Consider the following 15,485-nt stretch of genomic DNA (forward strand, 5'->3'; position numbering starts at 1 on the left):
CTATTGAGTCTTTACTGATTGTATTTGTTCATTTTCACTGAAAATTTATGCATAGTGGAGTTTTTATGTCTTTTTAACAACAGCCCATATGTTGTTGAATAATACACCAATCTTTTGTTTCCAGCGCTGCTTTTGGAGATTACATATTAGCAGTTGTGCACTCATATTACAAGCTCGTCTTTACTTGGTAAGTAAGTGGAAGCCAAATGGGCATTAGATCCAAACGACTGGCTATTCATCTCTGAGAACAATCATGTATGACAGAAGACAGTGCTTAGAAACTGGCACTGAAAACACTGCATAGTGAGAGACTGCCTTTTAATTTCTTGTTTGTGTGTGCGCACGCGTGTGTGTGTGTGTGTGTGTGTGTGCTTTTGAAAACACATATTGCATAGCCCACTTACTGAGGATCTGGTAATCCTTTAGAAAGCAAATCACACTGTCTTTCTCAGGCATTACCCATTACCTTTAAACAACAGTTTACTCCTCGGTTCCAGCAACCCTCCCTACGTCTTCTTTACTGAATTATGCCTGTTTTGCTTCTGACATGTGTACATGTAGTTAAAAAATTGTGTTGTTTCTCAAAAGATAAATTCACATAGACTCTCATTTCAGTCTCCCTCTCCTTCTACTTCTGTCTGCTAACACATCAGTATGACACAACTCTCTTTCTGACCCTCTTGCAAAGCTTCCATGCTCAGTCTGCTGCACTAGTGACTCACATCATTAAAAACGCTGAAGCCATCGACCTTGCCTACAGCTTGCTGCCCAATAGATGAAACAGTTCATTCACTGAACATGTCCGAGCAATGTGGGTGTGGCTTACACATATTTTACCATTTTCTTTCCCCTTACACCAACTCTGTTGGTGCTCATTTATCTTGGCTGTCTTTCCCATTTTTTTTTCCCTTTTAACAGAATCATTCGCACTCAACCAAGCCCTGAATCTTACACTGCAGTTACCATGACGTCAGGCAGAGGCAAAGAGGGGCGGAGGGAGATGCCAAGGGAGGAGTGAGAAGACAGATAGCGGTAGAGAAACATAGAAGCTGGGAGGGACATATGGGATGAGAGACATTGCTGCCATAAGGGAAGTATGAAGATAGGGGCAAGAGATTGAACTGAAAAAATTATTTGTGTTTGAAGCGTGTGTGTGTGTGTGTGTGCGTGTGTGTGTGTGAATATGTACGAGTGACTGAGACAAGAAAAATTTAAATTTATTAAGCAAACAAGTAAAGCAAAGAAGGTAAAGGGAAAGCTGTGGAATACACAATAAATAGAAGAAGGACAGAATGGGTGGGCTGAAAGAAGGTGTGGTATTTGGTGATATTTTTAAGGACCTAAAATCTGAAAAACTCAGCCTTGTACTTGAAGGTGGATTTAATGTAAACCCAAAAGCCTGCACACATACGCACCCACAAGAACACAAGGGTTATCGATCTCGTCTTTGGATCAGAGGAGGGATCCAGATGAAGCAGCGTGTTGCCATGAGATATAAGCAAAAAGAGAATAATAGAGTACCACTTGTTCACACCAGCTCAATTTGCTGCAGTCTTGCAGTTTTTTTTCAGGACAGAAGATAGCAGTGTTGTACTGAATAAGGCCGTAAACAAGTATTGACTATGCATGTGGGCCCTTTTTGAGAAGATTAGATGATTAATGTAAATGCATGCATGCTCCTTCATATATGCACCGATGTGAGGATGGTGGACCATGAGTCCACATGTGTCAACGTGCTTCATGCTTCTTCATTTATTTATTCATTGTTTCCATATATATATGATGTTGTTGTCTGTACTATTTTATGAATATATATATATATACTTTAGCTAATAACAACGATTTGTCCCATTTCTCTTGTTTCTTCTTTTTTTCACTTGCACATATCTGAAGCTGACTTTAAACCATTAATCCACCACATGAATAAATTGAATCTGCTGTCATATTGGAGTTGCACAGGGCAGCCTCTAAGCACAGCACAAGTTTATGTAACTTGCATGGTGTGACCTCTGCCTTTGACACAATTCAGTTCATGTATGCAAATAAGGTCAGGATAGACCAAGTCAGGCTGGGTCTCTAGGGTTGGACCATGAGTCTTTCACACAGCTGTTCCCCTGGTCTCAGAGGACTTCTCCTGTGACGAGGAGGACTGAATTTAAAGGGCAAGGGGCTCTGTGGCTAGGCATTGCAATGGCAAGTGATTTCTCCTGGGTGCTGTAATAGGAGTGGTATTAATGACTGTGGTTTTACATCTAAACTGTATGCAGGGTTAACCATGAGACATACAAAATGTAAGGCAAACATGATTAAATCTGTATTTGGAAAACAAATACAAAAAACGCTACAACCTAATTAAAAATAATGCATTCCAGATATTCTTGTTTCTAAGCCCTGTGAGGTAAAAGGGTCAAATAAAATTTAAAAAGAGGGGAAAATGAACGATGCATTCAATACAAATCTTACATTTTTCCATCTCTTGATACTGTACATTTATCATCTGCGGAAGTCACATCATTTAAGAAATGAGGTACAGGTCTGAAATGAATATACAAACACATTCACACATCCAGGGAGTTGATGTGATGCAATGGATGCAAAGGAGGGAAGTTTGACGATGGACGCAGAGGTTGAAAGGGACAAAGAATGCCTGAAGAAAGCAGAGTGCAGAATGTGGCTTAGATTTTTCTATGTGAGCTATAAAATGCAGAGCCAAAGACGAGGGGATGTTAAACGCTTAGGCACAGCAGAATTTTTAGATGCTAATTTCATTGCAAAATGTACAGCAAAGGACTAACATTACTGCCATGTCGCAATAAAACCCACGTTTATTTGCTTTAACTTATACGAGCCTGCTCAGTCAACTGGTAACTGCCATAATGGGAATCTCTGTTTCTGCGAGATGACAAGAAATCTGCAGCTTATATCCTTTGCAGCAATGATTTTTATGGTGATTTGTAACTATTTTAAAATCAATATTGATAGACGTATGATCAGATTCATGCTCTAACAAGAAATTTCCATGATCATTGTCATATGATTTGAAGTGCAGCAATCATCTGACTTAGGAATAGTCAAGAATGAATTAGTGCCATAGCAAAATAAATCTTAATAACCTTATGTCACCCTTTTTACATATACTGCATGACTTTAAGTATAATGCTCTTTTGCCTGCCAAGCTGCACAGTATTTGTGTGTATATGTTTGTATACGTATGATCAGAAGTCACATTGCGAATTCATGTGACAACTTTTCCTTCTTCCTTTTTTTACTTCATTCATGAACTGCTGAGCTTCACCACTGCCAGATCTGCTATTCATCCCCTCCGTTCATACCCATGTGCTCATTTTGTTCAGCTGCACCGTCATGGCTTTTCCTGACTGCAGAAAGATTTCCCAAGTTATAGATTGTGATGTTTGCTGTTCTAGCTTGTCTTTATCTCTCTAGTTAGTAAAGAAAAGGTTGCATCAAAGGTGAATGTAGATCATGATTTATGTCTATATGTTTATGTCTATGTGGGCACATCTGAGAGGTTTAGATCTGTGGCTAAGTGCTTGAAAAGAGGATATAAGAGCAGTGTGCCCTTGATCCATGTGCTGACTTATATTTCAGTTAGAATAATCGAGGCGGCACAGACTCCTCCACACTGACAGCTATGGCTGTAACCAAACAATCAATTTGTAAAGAGAGTCCTATATGGAAACATGATGGATAAAAAGCATAAGGGTAATGGAAATGTGTAGGAGAGACACTATCATTCACTGAAGTTGTTTTATGCCAAATTACTAAATTCACATCTTTGCGTGCTGATGCTGTAAACAGCAGGTGTCAAAATATCATGCGGTAAATGAATGTAGAGGTGTTTGAAAGTTTCTGAACCTCGTAGAATTGCCTGCAGTTCTTCAGAAATGTGATCTGAAAGATTTCCATGTAAGTTCTAAAAGAAGATGGAAGAAGCACAATCAAAAAAAGAGAGGAAAAACTTTATTTTTTGTTGTTTATTCAATGAGCAAATTTGTTCAATATAACATATGGTATCCAAGCAAGACCCCCTTATAAAGAAATGGCCGCAACAAAAGAGTCCTGCATTTCAGTTTATCACCTATAACATTGGAATCTTGATTTGTTTTTTATTTGATTCTCACTTCCTGAAAATAACTTTCAAGCACAGCTGTATACAAAAACAATAAATTATTAAATGCTTTTGGCCCTCTAGTGCAGACCAAAATCAGAAGGAGCACTCAGTGGTGACATTCACTTATATTAGAAAATGGGTTTGGTCCCTTTATCTCTGATATGCATCAGCTGATAGAGACAGTTTTACTCATGTTCTGTCAACACTAGCTGTTGATGAACACTGTTAGTTCTTTGTGTGTATATACAGCTTCAAATCTTTCCATGTTGATAGAACATCAGATGATTTCTGTAGAATTGAGCACATCCATGCTGCAAATGTACGATTCAACCACATCAAAGGTGATATATCAGACTCAGATCTTGATGCTTTAAATAACCCTTGAATAAAATGAATAAAATGTGGCCTTGAAGGTCACCTTTACTCCTCAACCAACCTGCTGTAGACAATGCAAGTTGGATCCTTGTTGTCAAACCTACCTTTTATGTCTTGCTGCAGCTGTTGAGAATCATCAGACCAGGCTCCAGGTTTTTCTAGTTGGGTGAGCTTATGTCATCTGCAGTAGGATGTGTTATGCATTCTGAGGTATTTTTCTGCTCCCCGCTGTTGTTGGCCATTCTCCTCTGAGCCCTTTCATCCACAAAACATTAACAAATTAATCTTATTTTTGTGTTTGTTTTTCCACATCATTAAAAGTATATTCTTTGGAGACGCTTTGAAAGTCCCAGGCAACAAGCTGTTTCAGAATCACTGCTCCAAAAATCCTTCCACAGAAAAGGTAAAAATTGTGCTGTTTAATGTGAAAATTAACTAAAAGTCCTTCTCTATACCCACCCAAGTTTTTTAATTACTCTGATGCCATGAATAAGCATGGGTAATTTGTTCTGTACAAAGTGCTTGGTGAGTATCCATAAGTCAGCTGCATCAACAAATTGGGTCGATGTAGATATTACCTCGACACCTTCTATAATTGTTGTAACAGACCCCTTCGTGTTATTTGCTGATGGCAGAGACCTTTTTCTGTCAGATTTTACACCTTGCCTCTTGGCAAAAAGATACTCAGGAATCTAGATGTCAGGAACAAAAAGATAAAGGTGTTGACTCGGGCTCCAAAGTTCTCAGATCTCAATTTTTGTGAGAAAATCTCGAATGGAAACAGAACTGAACTGAATCTCAACTGTGAGGCCTCACTTACAGTAACTTACGGAGCTTGATCCCAAAAGAGGTCCTGTGAAATGGATGTCTTCGCAGGTCAACGTTGCTTTGGTGGTCTGAAGGACACCTACACACTATGAGGCAGGTAGCTTTGATGTAGTGGCTGATCAGTGTGCATATGTAAGTCAGAGTGTAGGAGCAGAGCATGTTTGTGGCCTCTAGTAAAAAGGATCCTTTCTTGATTGTCTCTTAATAAACTTCTTATGAGTCTGCTGCAACACAAAACAGATTAAGCAGTTAGTAACTCACAGTCATTGGTTATGGCAATTAAATATTATTAGTATGAGGCACAACATCATGAAAAAAAAAAGAGAGACGATAATATTGTGCAACTAAGATTCAGTTTAAATTCTGTGTGCAATTGTGATTCACATACTGCCAGAAATCTTACCACATAGACTTCATTAAAACCTGTTTTGAGTAAATACGTCCCAGTGGGTGTCTGAACCAAATAAAAAACAGTAATGTCTTCGGATTTTCAACAGCTTCACCTGTTGGCAAAGCAGAATTTAACTGAGCAAGTTTAGAACATTAAATCAAACACCTAAATCTGGGTGAATATTCACTGACAGTCACAGGCATACAAATATACTGCATGTGCGCTCGAGGGTATATTCATGAATATGGGCATTGCTATGTAGCTTTTCAGATATCCGTCTCAGCATATTCTAACACCAATGAGGAAACATAACAAGGAATTTTACCACATTTCTTTTGCATTTTTAATAATATGCCCACACTGTGTTATATATAATATATATGTAACCATGTATTTGTTTAAATGAAGATTCAGCTTTATTGTCATTAAAAAAGCAAACACTGCAGTTTGGCATCTAACCAGAAGTGCAAATAGCACCTTATCACAGTGCATGGCAGTGTAACACAGTAATGGCTGTGGTAAAGTGCAGTATGTGCCAAGCAAACTCATATGATATGGATGGTATTTACAGTACGAAGTGGATATTATTTACAGTATTTATATGTTGTTTTTGTTTTCTTCTTGTTCTTTGTTGTGTTTTGTTTAAAAAGTTCAGTCCAAGTACCTGTCTGTGGGGTCCAGTGAATGTGATTGTGTGCATATGATGTCCTTATTGTCCTCAGTTCAGCAGGTTAACAACTGTGTGAAAGAAGCTGTTCTTCAGCACGCTGCTTCTAGAATGGAGGCTCCTGAATCTCCTTCTTGTGGTTTGGGTGGTGGGAGTCCTTCGCAATCTTACGAGCCTTCTTCAGGATGCGGCTCCGAGCTCGGTTGGTGATGGTGGGAGCTGGCCATCAATGATGTATTGGGCAGTTTTCACAGCCTGCCTGTCCACTGACATGCAGCTGCACCACATACAGCTCATCAGGATGCTCTCGATGGTGCATCTGAAAAAGTTTGTGAGGATTTTGGTGGAGAGTTGTGCCTTCTTTAATGTATGTAGAGAGTACAGGCGTTTCTATGCTTTCTTCAACAGATTGGATGTGCTTTTATGCCGGGTGAGGTCCTCTATAATGTAGGCTCCCAGGAGCTTGAGGCTGGGACACGCTCCACTTCACAACCTTTGATGTTTATTGGTGTGTGTGTGTGTCTGTGCCGCCAGTAATCCACTATCAGATCTTTGGTCTTCTTCGTGTTGAGGGTCAGGTTGTTGTCTCCACACCAAGCAGCCAGATGTTCCACCTCCTCTCTGTCGGGCCTGTTGTTCTCGCTGATCATCCCCACCTCAGTGATGTCGTCTGCTAACTTCACGATGTTGTTGGATATGTGCACAGGGACGCAATCATAGGTGAGCAGTGAGTAGAGGAGAGGACTGAGCATATAGCCTTGTGGAACCCCTATCAGGTGTCAGGGTGGAGGAGGTGTGGCTGTCCAACCCAACAGACTGAGGTCTGTTTGTCAGAAAGCCCAGAGTCCAGTTACAGACTGATGCGCTGATGCCCAGGTCATTGAGTTGTGGGAGGAACATTGCAGTGACCACCTCTGATTGGATCAATTCTTATTGTAGGATCCACGCTGTTACATTTTTTTTTTTTCACTGGATGTGTGAACATTGGTGAGGGACCTGTGAGCAGCTAATTCATCTATTTATATCATTCAAAACACAGATGAAACAACTAGATGGAAAACAATAATTATAAATGCCCAAAATTCAGATCGCCATCATGTTTTCATAGTGTGATGGAATCACTTAAAAAAAGAAGTAAGAAGAGGAATAAAGTCAGATTTGTTCTAGGCTACAGCATCTTCTCATTGTGGTCCTACAAATCTTACACATCTTTATGTCCATTTGTATTTGTGTATGTGCATAGCAGAAATATGGAAATAAGCTTGGAGAAGATTGTATATTCGTTACTGTGAAAAGTAATTGAATGCTAATACATGTATCAGTATAAGGGATGTGTGTTTTTTGTGATAGAACTTCCCCATGGATGGAATGCCATTACAGATGGCAAAGAACATGTCCAGGTCTTTCAGTTTGCCTCATCCATCTATTTAATTATTTTAGATTCAATGTAAAACTGCATTTTGATCATGTCAAGTTGCTCCCTCATGTTCAGTCCTGGTATTAGTGTGAGAGTCTGTTGAACGAAGGTGAATACTGAGCTGCCAAAATGCCAGAGCCAGCTGCAGTTCATGCTCAAACACGAGAGACGAGCATGATTCTGTCCACCATTTCTATTTGCATTTGTGAATGAAGACTTATAGGTAGAGAATAATTCTCTTTTTTTTTTTACTGTGTTTTAGTAGAAATTAAGCCTTCAGCTGTTTTATTCAACATCTGCTAGACTACATCTAATGAGTTCGTAGAGGCTTTTTGTATTCTTTTAATGAACTATATGCTTTGATGCACATGTCTGTTTGGCATTTTATGTGCACCACCAAGCAGACTATATGCAGGTTATCAGCAAATCATTCATTTTTAATCTCAGCTGACCCCATTGTTGGACTGTCTGCATTTAAATGTTTTGCCCAACAAATAGCTAGTTTGTCCACAACTCACAATGTGGCAAGTATCAAAGGCTCTAAGAAGTGTGAAAATGATGACACAAAATCATTGTTTTGCTACATCTGCCTTTTAAAATCGTGAGATGTTTACATTTTGAAATTATGTGAAACTGTCTCAAAAAAATGGCGATCAGCTGCTGATCTTCAGTTTGTTGCCTGCTGATGCAACTCTGCTACGTTTTGGGCATTTGGACAAAATGTATAATACTGAGCTGAGCAGTGCTTTCCCGGAACCCAATTTATGGTCTAGGTCTAATAATCAGTAATAATAACCCTAACCCTAACCCTTTTTCTGATTTATTCATTCTGAGAAGATAACGAGTCTGTCGTAACAAAAATGAATAAATAAGAGTTAAAATGCACCCAATCCAGATTAAATAATGTAATTTAGAAAAATTTGATCATTTGATTTTCTCTGGCTATATTTTGATAACCCTATTATGGGTTGAACAAAATTACATTAATCCAAGAGTTTAAGAGGCTGCAAAATGCAAGACATTTTTTTCACGGTGCATTCAAGTGCTTAAAGTGCTTTAGATCTGCATTTTGCTGGTGTATCCTTGTATGTACAAAAAAAGTCTAAAGAATGGGGAGAAAATAAGAGATTCTGTTTTTATCACGCTACATTAAAACACATTTATCTTAATGTAAATAGTCGTGAAAGACCATGTGTATGGCCAATCTTGTTCAGAAATCAGAGCATCCTTTTCCATGTCAGTATGTGCTACCTGTATTCAATCAGATATTTAAGATTTCCCATTCACCTCACTTATCCTTGAAGCTTCTGCACAGAAAATAAAATATTTGCCGTGTCTGCAATTTAATAAATACATGTGGCATGATGCACACATGCAATTACATACAGAGACTTGTGTACACACCCGCAACCCTGCATGTATAACAATGCATTTACATTTAAATGCAAAGAGATGTGTGAAACTTAAACACAATTTCTTGAAAATTTCATACAGAAGAAACATCTCTTGGCATATGTTTTGTCGGCAGAGTAAGACCCTCACTGCGTGTATGGCATGCTGTCAAGTCATCCTCTTTCTTCTTAACTCCCAGAATTCACTCTGTGTGTGTGTGTGTGTGTGTGTGTGTGTGTGTGTGCACTGAATGTGTGAGTGAGCGAATAAGATAGGGAAAAAATTAACGTTCCACGTATTGTAAACATAGTAGCATCCATAGAAATGGTTCTACTTTCGACAGTCTTGCAAGTAATGGTATCCGGACGGCAGGAATATAGAAGCAATATTTGATTCTAACCCTAATTTAGATTCTCATGTCAAGCATGTTGTTCAGTCTTGGTTACTCCAGCTTTAGACAATCTCATAAATCCTAGAACTTTTTCTCAAATGCTGACTTACAGAAGGTTATGCAGGATTTAGTCTTCTCTTGCCTCATGTCAAAGTCAACTTTATTGTCAGCTCAGCTTCCTCTTTTGTCTCCATTTGATTCAAAACACTGCAGATAGACTCACTACTGAGATAAGAAAAAAAGGCAAAAACACATCACTCTTGTGCTCGCCTCTCTCAACTGGCTCCCTCTTAGATTCCATATTGATTCTAAAATCTTACTGCTCACCTTCAAAGCCTTAAATGGCCTCGTCTCAAAATACATCTCCGACTAATGGACCCGGCATGCGCCCTCTTAACCATCGACCTCCACAGATACTGCCTTCTAACTACGGTATTCTGAGATTTCTCACAGTTTCTGACGAAGGGAGATTGGCCCCCAATCTTAAGGAACTCTTTTCCCCCTGTCAGGCACATCAAGTCTGTAGTTTCCCCCTCACAGAATCCCTTTAGCTATGTTTGGTACATTTATCACATATCTAATTACTGTGTTTTTGTGAAAATCCATTTGACTGTGACTCACTCCCTTCTTGTAAAGTACTTTGTAAAATTGTTAATAAAAGTGCTCTACAAGTACAACTTCATTACTCTTATTATCAAACTTTATTTGATTTATTTTTAAGAGTATTCACGCTTTCATATGATTTTCTACACTCTACATATGATTTAATTTCTAAATTGCTGCCGCTGCTCTATCTGCCACCAGCTCAGCAAATTCTTCCCGTCCTCCTCTTCTTCACATTTCTCTAAATCTTCATCGATTTTAATCCTGTCATGGTATCACTAGTCTCTCAGCACAGATTCAAGTGTCATTCTGTCTGCCTCCCTTCTCTCTCCCCGTAATTTGTGCCGTCAATCCTCTCCGTTTTCGTCGCCACACACATCTGAGCCCCTCTCCCTCATCTTTCTCATTCTCTGTTCATCCTTTCACCTCGCCTGCCAGCTCTGTCTGCCCACTTTCTGTCCTCGGCCAATCTACCTGATAACAAGCAGAGTAGCGTAATGCTATGCTCTGGTGGTTTGCTTTGCTGCTGCGCATGAAAAATGGGAATGGTGAACAGGGAGATATGTGGCACACGCACGAGTAGTTCATTCATATGTCCATGCGCAGCTAACACACACATGCATACACACTACAAAATATAGTATATTTATTCACCATGAGTCATTAGCCTGGTGAGAGGTTAACATCCAATATGAAATAATGAAATGTAACACAGTCTTTTCCTGCAAGCTTTACTTTCAATGGGCATACAGACATATAAATACTGTTATAATTCATGCCTAGAATATTTATTTCTCATGCTTGCCAGCTGTGGATACTCCTGACATGTGTAGCATAACTTCAGTTTTTCATATCAAGCCTTTTGATTCAGTCAAGTGAAAATACATTGTTTATAAAGATCGTTTGAGAGTTTGTCTCTGTGTATATTAAGTAATCTGGATTATAATATGACAAAGCTTTTGGAAAATAAGTGAAGAACTACATGAGAAAGACTGAAAATGACTATAGCTCTTAACCTGGAAGAACAGAAAAGTAATCACCTTCAAACTTTTTAAATGGGGCAAAAAGTAAATTATAGATAATGAAACTCACAGACAGGGATCAGACAAAATACAGGATCCGAATAAAGAGAGAGCGTCAAAAAAATCCAAGAGTGAGCTACAGGTAAGGGCAAGGCAAATGGCACAAACAAGGAACAGACTCGTAGACTCACAAGGACGATGCAAAGGATAATCGGGTGGAAAGATAATAACAAAGAACTGGCAGAGAACAACAGAGTGAGTGATGACTGAACACAAACACATGTGGACTGTGTGAAGAGAACAGTGGGGTGATCAACTAAAAACAAATCAGCTGAGGAACAAGCACAGGCAGCAAAAGAAACAGAAATGAGAACGAATAAAAATGTCTCATTGTTAATGCAAAAAAAGGGATGAAAATCTATTTAAAATGAGAGAAAACTATTTCGAGATCAAATAAAACTGAAACCATGGCATGCATGCTGTTTCCGCTCTATCCCCTATCATTTAGTGCTCTGGAAACAATCAACTGGCAAATTAGTAATACAAAGAAACAAGTCTGCACCATATCAAAGTTGCAGATAACTGAGTTGCACAGTAAAAGAAGATGAAAAAGTAGCTCTGTCTTCATGACTCTAATGTAAGCAGTCAGCCATGAATAACTCCCTGACTCTTCTTCTTTCTGGCCAGCCTCTGCCATCCAAATAATATAATAGTAATTATAAATGACTAAATACAACTTTATCTTATTAAAATATATTATTATCATGATTATTATTGTTTTATCATTACTATTTGCTTATCATTGTTTATCCCTAACCAGGGTGTTCAAGGATCAATGACATGAAATGCATATTTTTGTGTCTGAGTCCATTATTTAAAAGACAGATATCATCTATTAATGATATCTGTCGCTTTATTCTATAAACCCTATTTATTTTCATACATTTTTCAATAAATTCAAATAATTATATCATTTTATGTTTTTGGCCTCTCAAACCCCTATGTCAGATGGTGCAAGTGTCCGAGCAAGTGAGCAGACGAAGAAAACTATCAAAATTGTGATTTTGATAATGATAAAGTCAAATTAAAACACTCTGCCATTTTTCTATGTTTGAAGTCTTTTGAATAATGTTTTTTTTTCTAATATCAATAGTTTTAACGTTGTTAAAATAACTGCAAAACTTTTGTCCAGCAATTTACATTTCCTAAATGTCAGGGTGGCGCAACCATAAACACTGGACTTTTATTTTGAAGTGAAGAGATAATAGCTGTAAACAGGATCTTGCATCAGCCAGGGGACCCCAAGTGACCCTTGGGACTAAGCTAAAAGGTTTGTAGATCTTTGTCAAATACTGATAAAAATAACTACTTTCAACTCTTATGTAGGATGATATACTTTCCATGTCAGGTGGTACAACCAATGTAAAACTTTTAAAAAATAAAGAGTTTTATGTTAAAATACCATTTTTCTAAAGTTTGATCTTCATGACAAGGGTAGAAGCTAATGCTAGCATCCAAACAAAATTTTGGGAATTTGTCACTTTATTAGTTCTTGTGTTTTATAGTTATCAGAGGAGGGAGAGAGAGGGGGAAAATGGCGAAGCCCCCCATCAGCCAACTGTCTAAGCAAGAAAAAAAATATGAGGCAACAGTGGAGGCAAGATCAGAAAAAGCACAGGACAGGAAAAGGGCCATTGAGAAAATTTCACACCAGAGTCAATAGAACCCCCAGCAGAGTTTGAACCCAACTCTCCCAACAAGGCTGACATTGTCAGTGTAGATACACCTAAGGCATCCTGAACACCGCAAAGAGAAGCCTGCAATAGATGGACAAGAGAGAAAATGCAAAAAAATGAAAGGAGAAGTGGAATCTGCCAAAAGAGAGTCTGAAAAGTTAAGAAATCGCACAGAAAGATTAAAGAAATTTAAGCCTGAGAAGCAAAAGGCTAAATCTACCGAAAGAGACAGATCAAGTCCAGTGGCAATGCAGAGCAAAGAAAGAGTTGTAGACTTCCTCTGTCGAGATGAGAACAGTCGCTTACTGCCAGGTGGAAAAACAAACAACAGAGACGTGTATTAGTTAAACCCCTCACTCAACTCCATCTGCAGTATAACTCTGAAGTGCAAAAGTCTGTCAGGCTTTACAGCCAGAATGATCAGACAGGAGTACATGTGCGTGCTTAGACCATGAGAATGTCAAACTCTTGACCAAAAGACTGCACCAGAAAGGTCTCCTGAAAACTACCAGCATGTCTCAGCTGTTGTCTTCTATTGTATGCAGACATGCATGTATCGACTCTGCCCCAAATGCTGTTACAATGAGGTTGAAATTCTAATACCAAAGGCAGAAGAGACCATGACATGGCATCAGTGGATCAGAAAATCTGTGCCAGAGGAGCCAAACTGGAACATGCGCTGAAGTGTTGACCATTTTCTATCAGAAGCTCGACAGCCTCACCAAACACCACAACAACTGGTTGCACCAAGCCAAAGAGTGCAGGGCTTTAAAAGAAAGCCCAGCAGATGAAATTGTCCTCCATGTGGACTTTTCAGAGGATTTCTCCTGCAAACTTAATAGTGAGGTGCAGGCTTTTCATTTTGGGGGGAGTGGGAAGCAGGCCACAACCCATACATGCGTAGCTTATACAGCAGCAGGCTCACAGTCCTATGCAACCATCTCTGCATCCCTTCGGCATGATTAGAGAGGTGTGGGCCCACTTGGAGCCAGTGCTGAGGGATGTGATGAAGAATTTCAATCCATCTCCTACAATTCTACATGTGATGAGTGATGGTCCTGTCACCCAATACCGCAATAAAAAGAATTTCCATTTGCTCAGCACCATGCCCTTCCTCTCAGGCTTCCGGAAGGTGACATGGAACTTCTCGGAGAAGTTCCATGGCAAAGGCTCCCCTGATGGAGTTGGTGGTACAGTGAAGCCTTACAGGTACAAAATCAAAGCTTTAATGAATTCATCTGTGGTTTGAGGATTCACATCGTGGACCTTAAGGAGGCTGACAAGAAAAACCTTAGATGTGAGAACGAGGAAGGTGTGGGACACGCAGAAAAGGTTAGACGACGAAAGGATGACAATTAAGTTTGATTTTTCAGAAGGCAAAACAGATGCTGGATGAAGCCAAAAGAGTGCCAGAGACCATTGCAGAGCTGGAAAAAGAAAGGTCAGATCTGGCAACAGAGAGGAAACATTTAGAAGAGGCGTGGAGGGAAGTGAAAGATGAGAAGAAAAAGATGGAGGAGGATAAAAGACAACAAGGGCAGGCTTTGCAAGGGTTAGAAGAGGCCACCTTAAAGATGAGGAAAGAGAATGAAACTGTGGAAGAGCTAAAGAGAGAGATGAAATGTCGAAAGCAAAATGTGGAGACAGAAAAGAGGGATGTAGAGGAGGAGAGAGCAAAAGTGGAGGAGGAGACAAGAGAAGTAGAGGAAGAGAAGAGGAGCTTTGAAAAAGAGAAGAGACAACTGCAGAAAGACAGAAAAGATCTGGAGCTGGAGATAAAGCAGCTGGAAGAGGATAAAAGAGAGTTTCAGGAAAAGGCACAAGAAATGGGGGATGTTCTTTATCCACCATTGGGCACCATTTGCAGCATATGAAGAGCAAACATCCCTCCATCTCTCCACTGAGACTTCATGTGCATCTTTTGAATGGTCTCAGCCTTCATTTGACTATCCTCAGTATGTTGAACACGATGCTCATTCATTCCTGCAGCTCTCCTCTGACCCTACTGACTCCTTTGCCCCTGCACCCCTCAGATATGCCGTCTACACAAGAACTGATTGAGTATCATCCCTCCACCTGCCTGAGGATCCCTCAACTTTGGAAATCTAACCTTCTCCACCTGTAATTGATTCTTTCTCAGACTTTCCTGTACATTATACCTTTTCCCCCTTTCATTTATCTGAGGAACCTACATATCCACCCATACATACAGCATATTATGTATAGCTTACGATACATAACTATTATCTATATATATATATTTTTTTATACTGTTAATACAATTATTTTTGTCGTATTATTATTTATTTATTTTTATACAAAAATTTAAAATCAAATTGATTCAGAACATAAATAAATACTAAGAATCATATTTATGCTCATGTCTCTCTGTCTGCTTTGAAAATGTTAAGTGCTTCAATAAAGCTAGACTAAAGCTCTACACTGTATCTATATCGATTGGATCACATTATGTGGAATACATTCATTTTAAGCAAGTAAAACCAGGCAAAAAAATCTTTAAAAAGTTTTGG

The sequence above is a fragment of the Leuresthes tenuis genome, unplaced genomic scaffold, assembly GCF_036924035.1.
Source record: "Leuresthes tenuis unplaced genomic scaffold, fLeuTen1.0.hap1 SCAF_17, whole genome shotgun sequence".
Classification (NCBI taxonomy): domain Eukaryota; kingdom Metazoa; phylum Chordata; class Actinopteri; order Atheriniformes; family Atherinopsidae; genus Leuresthes; species Leuresthes tenuis.